Genomic DNA, 12,530 nt, shown 5'->3' with positions numbered 1-12,530 from the left:
CATGGGACAATGTTCAGCCAACTGAGCCACACTGGCCAGGGCCTCATGTATTTCTTTACTTCTCAAATCAGACCTATCATGAAGGGAACATTATATACGTATTAAATGTATAATTTAAATTAATATATTTTATGAGTATAGAAATTGTATCTTAAAGCATTAAGTAATGTGCTTAATATTACATTGCCAGTAACAACTAGAGCTAGTATGGAACACAGAGTTTCTGATCCAAAGCCGCAGAGGTAAAGATTATGTGGCAGTGACTCAGAGAGGGCCCTTTCCAAGGGCTTAGTATCTTTTTGACTTATGCAAAAAAATTTCCTTTCCTTTAAACACCTTAAAATCAGTAACAAAATGTGTTTAAAAATATGAGGAAACAGATTTAGAAATATAAATAGAATGATATGACCCAGGCAAGGATGTGCAGAACTGCTCAGAGGGTTCTGGTTCTAGAAGCAAACCCTGGAGGCAGCTACAGTTAGCCGCCACCTGGTGGCCGCTGCCCACGCTAAGTCCAGTTGAATGGAACAATAGTTAGGAATTAAAAGTATTTCCTAGTTACTGAGTTTCATCCTCTTTATATTGTCCTGAGCAGGGGAGATTGGTTAGAAATAACCCTACATCTTCCTGTCTTCTGAGATGTAACTGTCTGTTATTGTCATCCCTGTTAACACTCCTCATCTTTTGTTCTTTTCCCTCGTCAACAATGTCTTGTAAGATCTCATTCCCTGTTTCAGAAAAGGGATGAACAGAAAATGGGAAGTATTTACCAATTATACCTGAATTTGTCTTATCTTGAGATGCATTGTCACAGGGTTTTCCTAAATGGTATTTAGAATTGTGTGCATGTTCATCATCTGACAAAGCATTGTTTGGTTTCCTCATACTAATCATAGTACATTTTAAACTCAAGTTTGCTTGTCTTAATATCATTAAAAGATGTGGAAGTTTTTTTCTCCTATTTTATTTTGAAGAAGGCATTGTATAACATGGAAATTATTCCCTCCTTGAGTTGCCATCTAGACAAGGAGTTTTTATTATGAGAAAAGTTTTAGTTTGTGATTCAGTTGCTGTAATGGTTATTAAAAGAGGTGATAATCAAAGTATGCAACAGCTTGTTCAATAATAACTGTATGAAAATGCTTATATATCAATAAATAAATCAATAGTACAAACTAGCACCTTTTACCTCCATACTAAACTGCTTAGCTAGTGAGGTTTTTAACACAAACCATTCTAAAAGTTTCCAAATCATTTACAGATTATTTTTATAATTTTTGGGGGGAAGTCTTTGGTTTGACATGTTATCAGTAAACACTATCTGAACCACAGTTTGATATGAAGGGACTAGGCTAGACCAAACCATTATTATAATTTTAGCATTAAATGGAAAGTCATTAAATGATGTCATGTTTGAGAAAGTAAAACTTTCTATAAATTTGTTTTTAATTCTTAATCCTCGTCAGGCTTCTGCTAAACCAATATCAATTATATTTAAAAAATTCTAACTCTTGCCGAAGCCGGTTTGGCTCAGTGGATAGAGCGTCGGCCTGCGGACTGAAGGGTCCCGGGTTCGATTCCGGTCAAGGGCATGTACCTGGGTTGCGTGCACATCCCCGGTGGGGGGTGTGCAGGAGGCAGCTGATCGATGTTTCTCTCTCATCGATGTTTCTAACTCTCTATCTCTCTCCCTTTCTCTCTGTAAAAAAATCAATAAAATATATTTTAAAAAAAAAATTCTAACTCTTGTTTAATTCCTGATCTTCAGAAGAAGTCATTCAGTCTTTAATTATTAAGGATGATGTTACCTATAGGTTTTCATAGATGCCCTTAATCAGGCTGAGGAAAATTGATGAGGTGTTATCACAAATGAATGTTTGGTTTTGTCAAATGGTTTTTCTGTACCTATTGAAATGTGACTTTATATATGTATATGTACACACATATATAAACATATATGCACATATATAAATATAAATATATGTAAATATTTATATTCACCTTTCTGGTTTGTTAATATAATAAATTACATTGATTTATTTTTGAATATTAATCAGCTTTTCATTCTGGGATAATGTTGTCTTTTTCTTTTTGATTCTTTGTTAGATTGAATTTACTAAAATTTTGCTTAGAAATTTTGTGGTTGTGTTTACAACAGATATTGACCTGAAGTCTTCCTTTTTTGTTCTGTTTCTGTCTGGTTTAATACCAACGTTATACTGGCTTCATTTATTAAATTAGGGTCTATTCCCTCCTTTAAAATCTCTTGAAGAAGTTTATGTAGAATTGTTATTAAGTTTTCACTTAAATATTTGGTAGTGACTCACTAGTGAATCAAACTAGAATTTTTATTTGTGGGATAGTTTTTAACTACAATTTCGATTTTTAAAAAATATATATTTTTATTGATTTCAGAGAGGATGGGAGAGAGAGAGAGATAGAAACATCAATGATGAGAGAAAGTCATTGATGGGCTGCCTCCTGCACATCCCACACTGGGGATCAACCCTGCAACCAAAGCATGTGCCCTTGACTGGAATCGAGGGGCCCTTCTGTCCACAGGCTGATGCTCTATCCACTGAGCCAAACCAGGCAGGGCTACAGTTTCAATTTTTAAAATTGCTCTCGATGAAATAAACTGGGCCAGTCACTGGGCTTACCACTGTGAAAAGTTGACCTAAGTGGAGAAATTTTAAACTGGAGCCAGAGTAACTATTCTAGATAAACTGCCTTGCATATCTTATTCCTTGAAACTTTGGAATATTTGAACTAGGAAAAATAACCTTTGGATTGGACCAAACCAACATAGTCTTACAAATACTTGTTTACAAAGCTAACGGGAAAGCAGACATCCTGACCACAAGGACTGATGATTATGAACTCTTTTTCTGATGACAGAATCAGTAACCAGCCTTGTACAGCTAAAGAGTAACTCAGGTTGTTAGCATTAATAGACATTTCTTTCTTTTATTCATGGAATTATTTTCTCACTTTTCTCACAAAAACCCCTTGCCCTCACCCTGTAATTGGGACACTATTTGAGTTTCTGTCTGAATCTTTGCTCTCTGAATTGCAACTTTTTTTTTTTTTTTAAATCTCAAATAAACACTCAATGCCTCTCATTTTGGCCTTTTATTTTTAGGTTAACACCACGTTTCTTTCCGTCTTTTAGGAATCACTGTCCTTCATTGCCTACTATTTACTATCCAATATATACACAAATATATATACATCAGAGAGGAGAAGAATAGTGGGGGGGTGGGGGTGGAGGAGAGAAAAAGAGAGAGAGAGGAGAGAGAGAGAGAGAGAGAGAGAGAGAGAGAGAGAGAGAGAGAGAACCTTATTACTTCATCTTGGCCAGAATCAGATGTCTTATCTTTTTTTATTTTCCAAGCTAAATTAAACATCTTTCTCAATCTGCCTGAATAGCAGGAAGGCAGTTATTTTAGTTAGTATTTTTTGAATTATACATTTAACTAGAGACTTCCATATGTATGGTGATAATGTCCTTATATGCCCGTGCTTCTCATGGAACATTGAAGAGTTACTGATGACAATTAAATCTAAATTTCCTATGGATAAAACTGTTCTACTGTTGATTTGAAGTTGCCTTCAAAGGCTCTATAATGTTCAAGGAAGAAAGTTATGTATTTCTGTTCCTCCTTTTGAAGAATAGTTTTGCTCCTTGAAAGCCAGATTCTCTTAGAGATGACACTTTGATTCTTGGGATCACTTCTCTTAGTCCTCAGCATTTTCTAGTCCATCCTCAAGAATTCCCTTTGATTCTATGTCGTAATGATTTGGGTGACTATCATTCCTAGACCAAGAACAATTTCTTATTTCCTTTCCAGGAATCATCACAGCAGAAGTATATTTCCTTATTTTTTAAAATCTAAAGTATAATCATTTCTAAGTTTGAGTCCAGGATTCTTAGGTCTTTTTACCCAACAAGTGTTATTAATTCCCTTTTCTGGACAGGAAAGCTACACTAATGATGTTTAGTAGACTCCTCACTGCACTCTTACACTATTGGAGAGATAGCTAGCTTCATATCTTATTAGTAATCTACTCTCTGCATACCAATTGAGGTTTTACATTTTGTTTTGCTGCAAAAGATTATAACTTTCCTCTTTTGTGAGTATGCTCTATTAGTCCCAATTTTACTTCTGCTATTTCTATTTGAATTATAGTTTAATTTTCCATAGTATATGTGAGATAAAATGTTAGTTTACATATATAGTACTGTGTTTTACACATATTAATTTTATTTAATTCACATAGTAACTCTGTGAGAAGTTACTATTATTATCTCCCATTTGCAGATGAGGAACATATGTAACTAGAAAATGAAAAAACGAGAGGAGAATGTGGAAAGTATATGTGAAAATAAGAAATTTAAATATGCTTAACACCTGTATTGGGGAGAGATTATAAGTGCTGGTAGAGTTAGGTATATAAATATTTAAAGATTAATAGATTTAAGTAAAAAGGCAAAATAAGAACAATTTGAGACAAAGTACTTGGTAGCTATTATAAAGTATTTTATAAAATAATAGAGGCCCAGTGTACTAAATTCATGCAAGAGTAGGCCTTCCTTCCTCCGTCTACCGGCACCAGCTTCCCTCTGGCACCTGGGACCTGGGCTTCCCTCGCAGCCCCGGCTTCATCTGGAAGGTCCTCTGGAAGGATGTCTGGTCTAATTAGCATATTATGCTTTTATTATTATAGCTGTTTTGTAGTATACACATTTATAAAATAAATAAAATAAATAAAACTAATTATGTACAAAGTATTTGTGATATTAGTTGCTAGTGATGCAGATTAAAAGATACTAGTTTGATGGGTTAAAAAAATCTTATGTGCTCTTTGTTTTCTTTGTCTAATTATCCTTGACTTAGTAGGTGTATTACTTGTCATTTTTGTCCCTAGTTATTTCAATTTCTGTTAGGAATGTATTTGGAATTTGATATAAATTATAAAACCTACCCCTAATATAAATGCACAAAATGTTATTTATAATTATTGGGGTTTCATAAAACCTTAGATGCTTCTACAAATATTTTAGACCAAGACTTCATACTGTATATAAAATATACTCTCTACTTGTATGCCATTCTTTAAAAGGCTTTTAGAACCCAGGATAAAACTTATATAAAAAAGTGGAAATGTAAAAAGCCTAGTTTGTATAGCCAGAATCTAGTGATTTAGTTTTGGTATCCATTGACATCAGAAAAATAAGAAATGGGTTAAATTTATTATGTATTTGTGTTGAATAAAGATAGAAATTCCTGGAAGTCATATTTGTGAAACAATACAATTAAGGGTTTAAAAAATCCTTCCAGAAGGATCTTTATAATTAATAAAGACTTTCATCAACTTTGAGTAAGAATATTATTATTCCGCCAGGAAACAATAAGACCAAATTCAGTGGTCTTCAAACTTCTACATAGAGACTGATTTCATTAGAGTCAGTTGGGAATCTTAAAATATAAATGAATGCTTCCCTCAAATTAGTGTTTCAGGTTTCTTTGAATGTATTCCCAGAAGTGGAATTGCTGGGTCATAAGGCAGTTCCATTTTTAGGTAACTCTATACGGCTTCCACAGTGGCTGCAACAATCTGCATTCCCACCAACAGTGCATGAGGATTCCCTTTTCACCACACCCACAGCCAACATCATACCCAAAGGACAAAAACTACAAGCATTTCCCTTAACCCTTTGAGTGCCAACCAATATCCTAGGAACTATGCTAAAATTGCCAAGGCATTTTTGCTGATTTTACAGCAGTTTAGGAAAAAAATCATGAATCGCAAGTAAATGAAGTTACATATTCAAAAACTTAAGGAAACCTTTACTACATTGACATATTTAGCAATATCATCATCACTAATAAAAGCAGACTTAGAACTGGACGCCATTTTGCCATTGATAGCTCCTGGCACTTTTGGCGAAAGTCAGGAGGAGCGCCATTGCGCTCCCCTGCACTCTAGAGGTTAAGTTCAGGAATAAGACAGAGGTGTCTGTTTTCACCACTCTTACTCAACATAGTACTAGAAGTCCTAGCCACAGCAGTCAGACAAGAAATAAAAGGCATCTGAATAGGAAAGAAAATAGTAAAACTGTCATTATTTGCAGATGATATAAGTGGAACAACAAATTGATGTTTCTTTCTCTAGCTCTCTCTCTTCCTCTCTCTCTCTAAAATCAATAAATAAAAATTAAAAATGTTTCATTTGTTTGCATTTATTTTAGGATAATTAATATTAATTTATCTTCATGCTTGTTAATTCTCATTATTTGGGGGGAACTGTATAAGATATACTTATAAAAATATCTAAGGCATTCTTCATCAAGGTTATTGTGTGGTTGATGTCTTGCATTTTCATTTTTTATAATTCCTATCTTTATGCTGAAATTAATTTTATTATATAGTCTGTTATAATCTACTAGAGGCAGGGGGTTGTCCCTCAGGCCAGCCTGCATCCTCTCCAATCTGGGACCTGTTGGGGAATGTCTGACTGCTGGTTTAGGTCCTATCCAGCAGTCAGACATCCCTTGCACAATCCAGGACTGCTGGCTCCTAACCGCTTGCCTGCCTGCCTGCCTGATTGCCCCTAACTGCTTCTGCCTGCCAGCCTGATCACACCCTAACCAATCCCCTGCAAGCCTGATTAACACCTAACTGCTCCCCTGCCAGCCCGATTATTTCACCGGCCTGATCTCACCCCCAACTGCTCTCCCCTACAAGCCTGGTCCCCCGCAACTGCCCTCCTCTGCCAGCTTGATCTCACCCCCAACTGCCCTCCCCTGCTGGCCCCAAACTGCCCTCCCTTGCCAGGCTGGCCCCCCTAAACTGCCCTCCCCTGCTGGCCTGATTGCCCCCAATTACCCTCCTCTGCCGGCCTAATTTTGCCCCCAACTGCCCTTTCCTGCCTGCCTGATCACCCCTAACTGCCCTCCCCTACAGGCCTGATCTTGCCCCCAACTGCCCTCCTCTGCAGGCCAATTTGGTTCTGATTAGTCAGTTTCTATGCCAGTCAGCATCAAAAGCTCTGCCTCCTAGGCAGCCATTGACTCCTCACAGTTGACCTAGATTTGGTTCTGATTGGTCGGTTTCTATGCCAGTCAGCATCTCTGGGCCTATCAATGGGGCCTGATCAGAAAGGCGGGGCTTATCAGCAGCCTCGGTGGAGGCCTGGAGAGAAATCGAGGCACCGCTGCTAACCAGGCCTGGAGCTAAAGCGAGGGGCAAGTGCTGATCAACAGCTGCCACAGAGGCTACGGATCAGACCCCGCTTCTCTCTTTAGGCCTCTCTTTGGGCCTGATTTGCAGCCCCCTCAGAAGTAAGTGCTGGGTCACTGTGCCTCTTGCAGCCATCGCAGTCAGTGCTGGGTCACCATGGCAACCCAGCGCTGACTGCAGGTCTGACTTTTGGTTGGTCAAGCCCCCTGGTTATTGGGGATGTGACGGACCTAAGGTTTTTATATATTAGGATACTAATAAAAGAGTAATATGCTAATTAGACCAGACATCTAGACATCCTCTGGATAAAGCCATGGTGGCAAGGGCTGAGGCAGAGGCAGTTAGGGGCGATCAGGCAGGCAGGCAGGCAAGCAGTTAGGAGTCAGCAGTCCTGGATTGCTAGGGGGATTCCGACTGCCCATTTAGGTGGGAATGGGCCTAAACTGGAAGTCATACATTCCTGAGGGGGTCCTGGATTGGAGAGGGTGCAGGCTGGGCTGAGGGACATCCCCTATGCATGAATTTCATGCACCAGGCCTCTAGTCCTATATAATAAAAGCCTAATATGCTAAGTGTCCAGTCATCCATTTAACCAAAGTGTAATATGCTAATGATATGCTAAGGCTGCTCAACTGCTCACTATGACTTGCACTGACAACCAGGGGGCAGATGCTATGTCCGGTAAATTAACTTGCTGCTGGGGTCTGGCCGATCAGGACTGAGAGAGATGGGACAACCATGCCCTGGAGCCCTCCTGCATTCTCTCCCCAGCTGGCCAACCTCCCGCATCTCTCCCCAACCCCAATCATGCACTGGTGGGGTCCCTCAGCCTGGTTTGCACCCTCTCACAATCTGGGCCGAGTGACCCGTCCCCCACCACCCTGAGTACATGAATTTCATGCACTGGGCCTCTAGTTAATTATAATAGAGTATTACAAGTCTATTATTTCCTTTACAGCCATTGATATATTAATTGTAGTTATTTAAATTATCTGCCAGTAAGTTCCAGTAGGTTGAAAATAGTAAAAAATAGTTCTCTTAAAAATCACTACTCCCCATAATGTTAATGTTTTACATAACCATGGAAGAATTATCAAGAAAAAAAATTTAAACAGTATCTTCACTATATACCTGATGGCTAGAGACAAAAGGATTAGACCAATTGATGTGATCTAAGTAGAAAAAAGTGTTTTTCACAATTTTATTTTTAATTTAAAATATTTGATTCATATTCTTTATTATTGTGAAGATCTAAACATGCTTAATAGTCTTTGAGTATTGATTTACTTGGTAACAAATTATAAATTTTACAAATATGAGGGAACTGTTCATGAACTTTTCTAGTTGTTAACTTTTTATTTACTTTCAGAGAAAGTTATCTGTATGCTATGTATTTCTAATTATTATCTGGCTCAATTGCCTAATTTATTATTATTATGGTAATTATTCCTTATGTACTAAAGAAAAAAATCTATATTTCAATTTGGGGATATGGACATGCACACATATTATATATATTATGTATTTATATATATTCTTGCCTGTGTCTATTCGATCAATCTTGTTAATTGAACTTCTATACATTTTTCTGATTTCTTGTATGCTTTATTTTTCAATATTTAGGCGAGATATGTAATGATTTACTATGATGGTGTGATACCATTGTAATAAACCTAGTTAGGAATAACTGGAAAGGAGCAAAAAGAATGCCAATATTATAGGCATGCCTCTTGTGCAGCTTTGCCAGGAAGCTGCAGTTTCACACACCCCAGGAAGCAACTGGCCTATTCTTCACAGATCGCTGGGGAAGGGACTGGACAGGGTGGAGAATAGATGCATGCCCAGTAAAGTCAAGGAAAAATAGGGAAGACACCTTTCTGTCAGTCAAACTTGGGAACAGGTCATTGGCCAAAGTAGGCATGCCTACTCCAGGTGTGGGAAGATTTGAGATATTTAATCCCATGAATAAAGGAGCTTGGTCTCTTGTGTTTAGGGGACTCTTGGCTCCCCTGCATTCACCCACATGACTCACAGCTCTGTGGACCCCACACATAATGGACTAATGGGCTGCAACTAGCTTGATGCTGTACTGGACTCAATTCCAACATGGAAAGGAAACTCTGGACACTGGTTGTGTTTCTAGCTCTTCTGACTCCCCAGCTGCACATCTTCCAGGACTGGATTAAGGGACATGGGACTTTTGAAACTCAGGGATGTAATTCCATGAAAACAAAACTTTCTACCACATCTTGCCCTCCCATGGGAGCCTCCAGAAATGCTTATTCCAGTGGTACTCCAAGGACCCCACTCTCACTAGCAAAGGAGAAAGGCAATCCACACATTTCTCTGATAACATGTGGAGTGGCAATTTGTTTCTATAATATGTTTCCTATATATTGAAGCTATTTTATTAGTTAAATACAATTTGAAAATGATTTTATTTTGCCTTTAATTTCCATCAAACTACTCAGCTTTAGTGAAATAAGGCAGTCAGAGAAATATAAGTACCATATGATTTCACTCATATGTGGAATTTAATGAACAAACTGAACTAACAAGCAAAATAGAGACAGACTCATAGATAGAGAGCAGCCAGACAGCTCTGGTGGTGGTGGTGGTGGGGGGGCAGTGTTGGGGGATTGGAGGGATTGAGCAAAAAAGAAAAAAAAGAGAAAGAACTCATGGGCATGGACAATAGTGTGGCGATTGCAGGTAGTGGTGGGAGAGGAGTTAGGTGGGATAAATGGTGATGGAAAAAATAAATTAAAATAAAGAAAAAACTTAAAAAATTTAAGAACATTTACATTGTAAATATGTTTTTATTAAGTTGGTGCCTTTATATATGAATTTTAACTAAATAAGAAGTTAACAAAATGCTTGACTAATGATTTCCTTGCTAATAAATTATAATTTTTGCAAATATGAGGGAACTGTTCATGAACTATACTAGTTCTCAACTTTTTATTTACTTTCAGAGAAAGTTATCTATATACTAGAGGTGGAAGAACTCCGGTAGCTCTTTATCCTTCCCAGTACTTATGTCTTATTGACATTAATCAATCTAATGTGTGCAAAGTGATATTACAGAGTGATTTTAGTTTTCATACTAATAATGTCAAGTAGTAAATTTACATAAATTTATTGGTGATTTTTATGGCGATGTGCTTGTCTTTTAATTATTGAATTGTAGGAATTTTTATATATTCAGGGTAAAAGTATTTTGTCAAGAAACCTGAATTGTGGAAATTTTTCTTAATCCATGTTTTTCCTTTTCATATCAAAAATTAAATTTTGATGAAGTAAAATTTATCATATTTTCCTTTATGGCTAATGCTTTCTAAGGGGAAATAACTGGGATGAGACTGTTGATTTAAGTGAGCGTATAACTTTAATGATAGTGTGAAATTAGTTTCTAAAGAAACTGAACATTTTGCATAACCACCAGCATTGTGTGAAAGTTCAAGTCCCTCCAAATCCTTAGCAACACTTGGTATCCTCACTGCTTTTAGTGTTAGTCATTCTAGTGGAGGTTTTACCTCACTGTGATTCATTTAACTTTGCATTGATGATTAGTTATCTCACAAATCTATCATCTGATTATTTTTCAGATAAGAAAAACTCATCACCAGTAAGATGTTTCTGTTAAATTGTTTTTTTGCCTATTTTTAGACTTTCAATTGTTGAGCTGTAAACTTTTTTTTTAATGTGCTATGGATAATTGTGTTTTTTTAAAAAAAGGTGGTTTTCATTTCAAAAGAAGAGGCAATCATGAGGTTCATTTTTCCCCCCTGTAACTTCTAAACTAGCTTTGAAGGCTTTTGCAATGGAAAGCTCCATAAATCTTCTCTAGCGATGAAGGCTTCACAAAAATCATTTCCTACGTTAGAGGAGACTAACGTGAAAGACAATATCTATTTCAATACTCAGACTGGTGGGACTGTTAATGACGTGAGTGTTATTTTAAAAAATGGTCACATGAATTATACTGGCTTTTGATGTTAAGCATAACTAAGTTAGCTGTGTTTGGGTGAGAATGAAATGCTCAAAGTTAGAAGTCACCAGGAAACTGGCAATAAATCAGTGTCAGGGTCATATTAAATTTTGCTCAGGACATTATCAGTGGTGGATTAACAACATTGTTTTGGATATATAATTATTCTTAACTGTATTCCAAAATTGATTTGAGGAAACGAACAATAAAAAATACAGTAGAATAACATTAATAAAGATCAGTACAATAGGATAGGCTAGGTAGTACAATAGGTAAAATATAGATATCCAAGTTTTGGGTTCAATCCCCAATGGGGGGCGTGCAGGAAGCAGCCGATGGATGATTCTCATCAATGATGTTCTCTCTCTCTCTCTCTCTCTCTCTCTCTCTCTCTCTCTCTCTCTCTCTCTCCCTCCTCCTCCTCCTCCTCCTCCTCCTTCTTATTCTTCTTTCTGAAATTAATAAGAACATATTTAAAAAATAAATAGAAGCAAAGTAAAAATAAATATAGAGGAGTTCCACAATGAGATATCACCTCACACCTGTCAGAATGGCTATTATCAACAAATAACAAGTGCTGGTGAGGTTGTGTAGAAAAGGGAACTCTAGTATGCTGTTGCTGAGAATGCAGACTGGTGCAGCCACTATGGAAAAACAGTATGAAATTTCCTCAAAAAATGTAAAATGGAACTGCCATTTGACCCAGTGACTCCACTTCTAGAAATATATCCTAAGAAACCCAAAAACACCAAGCAGAAAGAATATATGCACCCCTATGTTCATAGCAGAGCAATTTACAATAGCTAAGATCTGGAACAGCCCAAGTGCCCATCAGTAGATGAATGGATGAAAAATCTGTGGTACATTTACATCACGGAACACTATACAGCAGTAAAAATGAGACCTGGAGAGCATTATGCTAAGTGAAATAAGCCAGTCAGAGAAAGACAAGTATCACATGATCTCACTCATTAGCCATCTCAGATGGTGGATAAAGAAAAATTGAATTTATTTTAGGAAAAGGGGGTAGGGGATGGGATATCCAAAGGGAGGAGCTGCACAACACCAAACCAAGGAAACATTGGGTTGATGATGGCAATACCCAGGAGCTGGAGTTTTATCCTTATATGAAGTCACTGGTGGGAAGCTCTTGTTGTCAGTGGGTCTGGGGGCTGAGCTGGTGGGCTTGGAATGTGGATGGAATGCAGGTGTGTAATCAGGTGTCTTTAGGACAGTTTCAGTTCCTTGTATGTTCTGATTACTGGTGTTCAGCAAGTTTTTCCTGGTCTTTTGTT

This window comes from Myotis nattereri, assembly GCF_964212035.1.
Source record: "Myotis nattereri genome assembly, chromosome: 2".
Classification (NCBI taxonomy): Eukaryota; Metazoa; Chordata; class Mammalia; order Chiroptera; family Vespertilionidae; genus Myotis; species Myotis nattereri.
The sequence above is the reverse complement of the archived record's forward strand: the minus strand, read 5'-3'. Positions refer to the sequence as shown.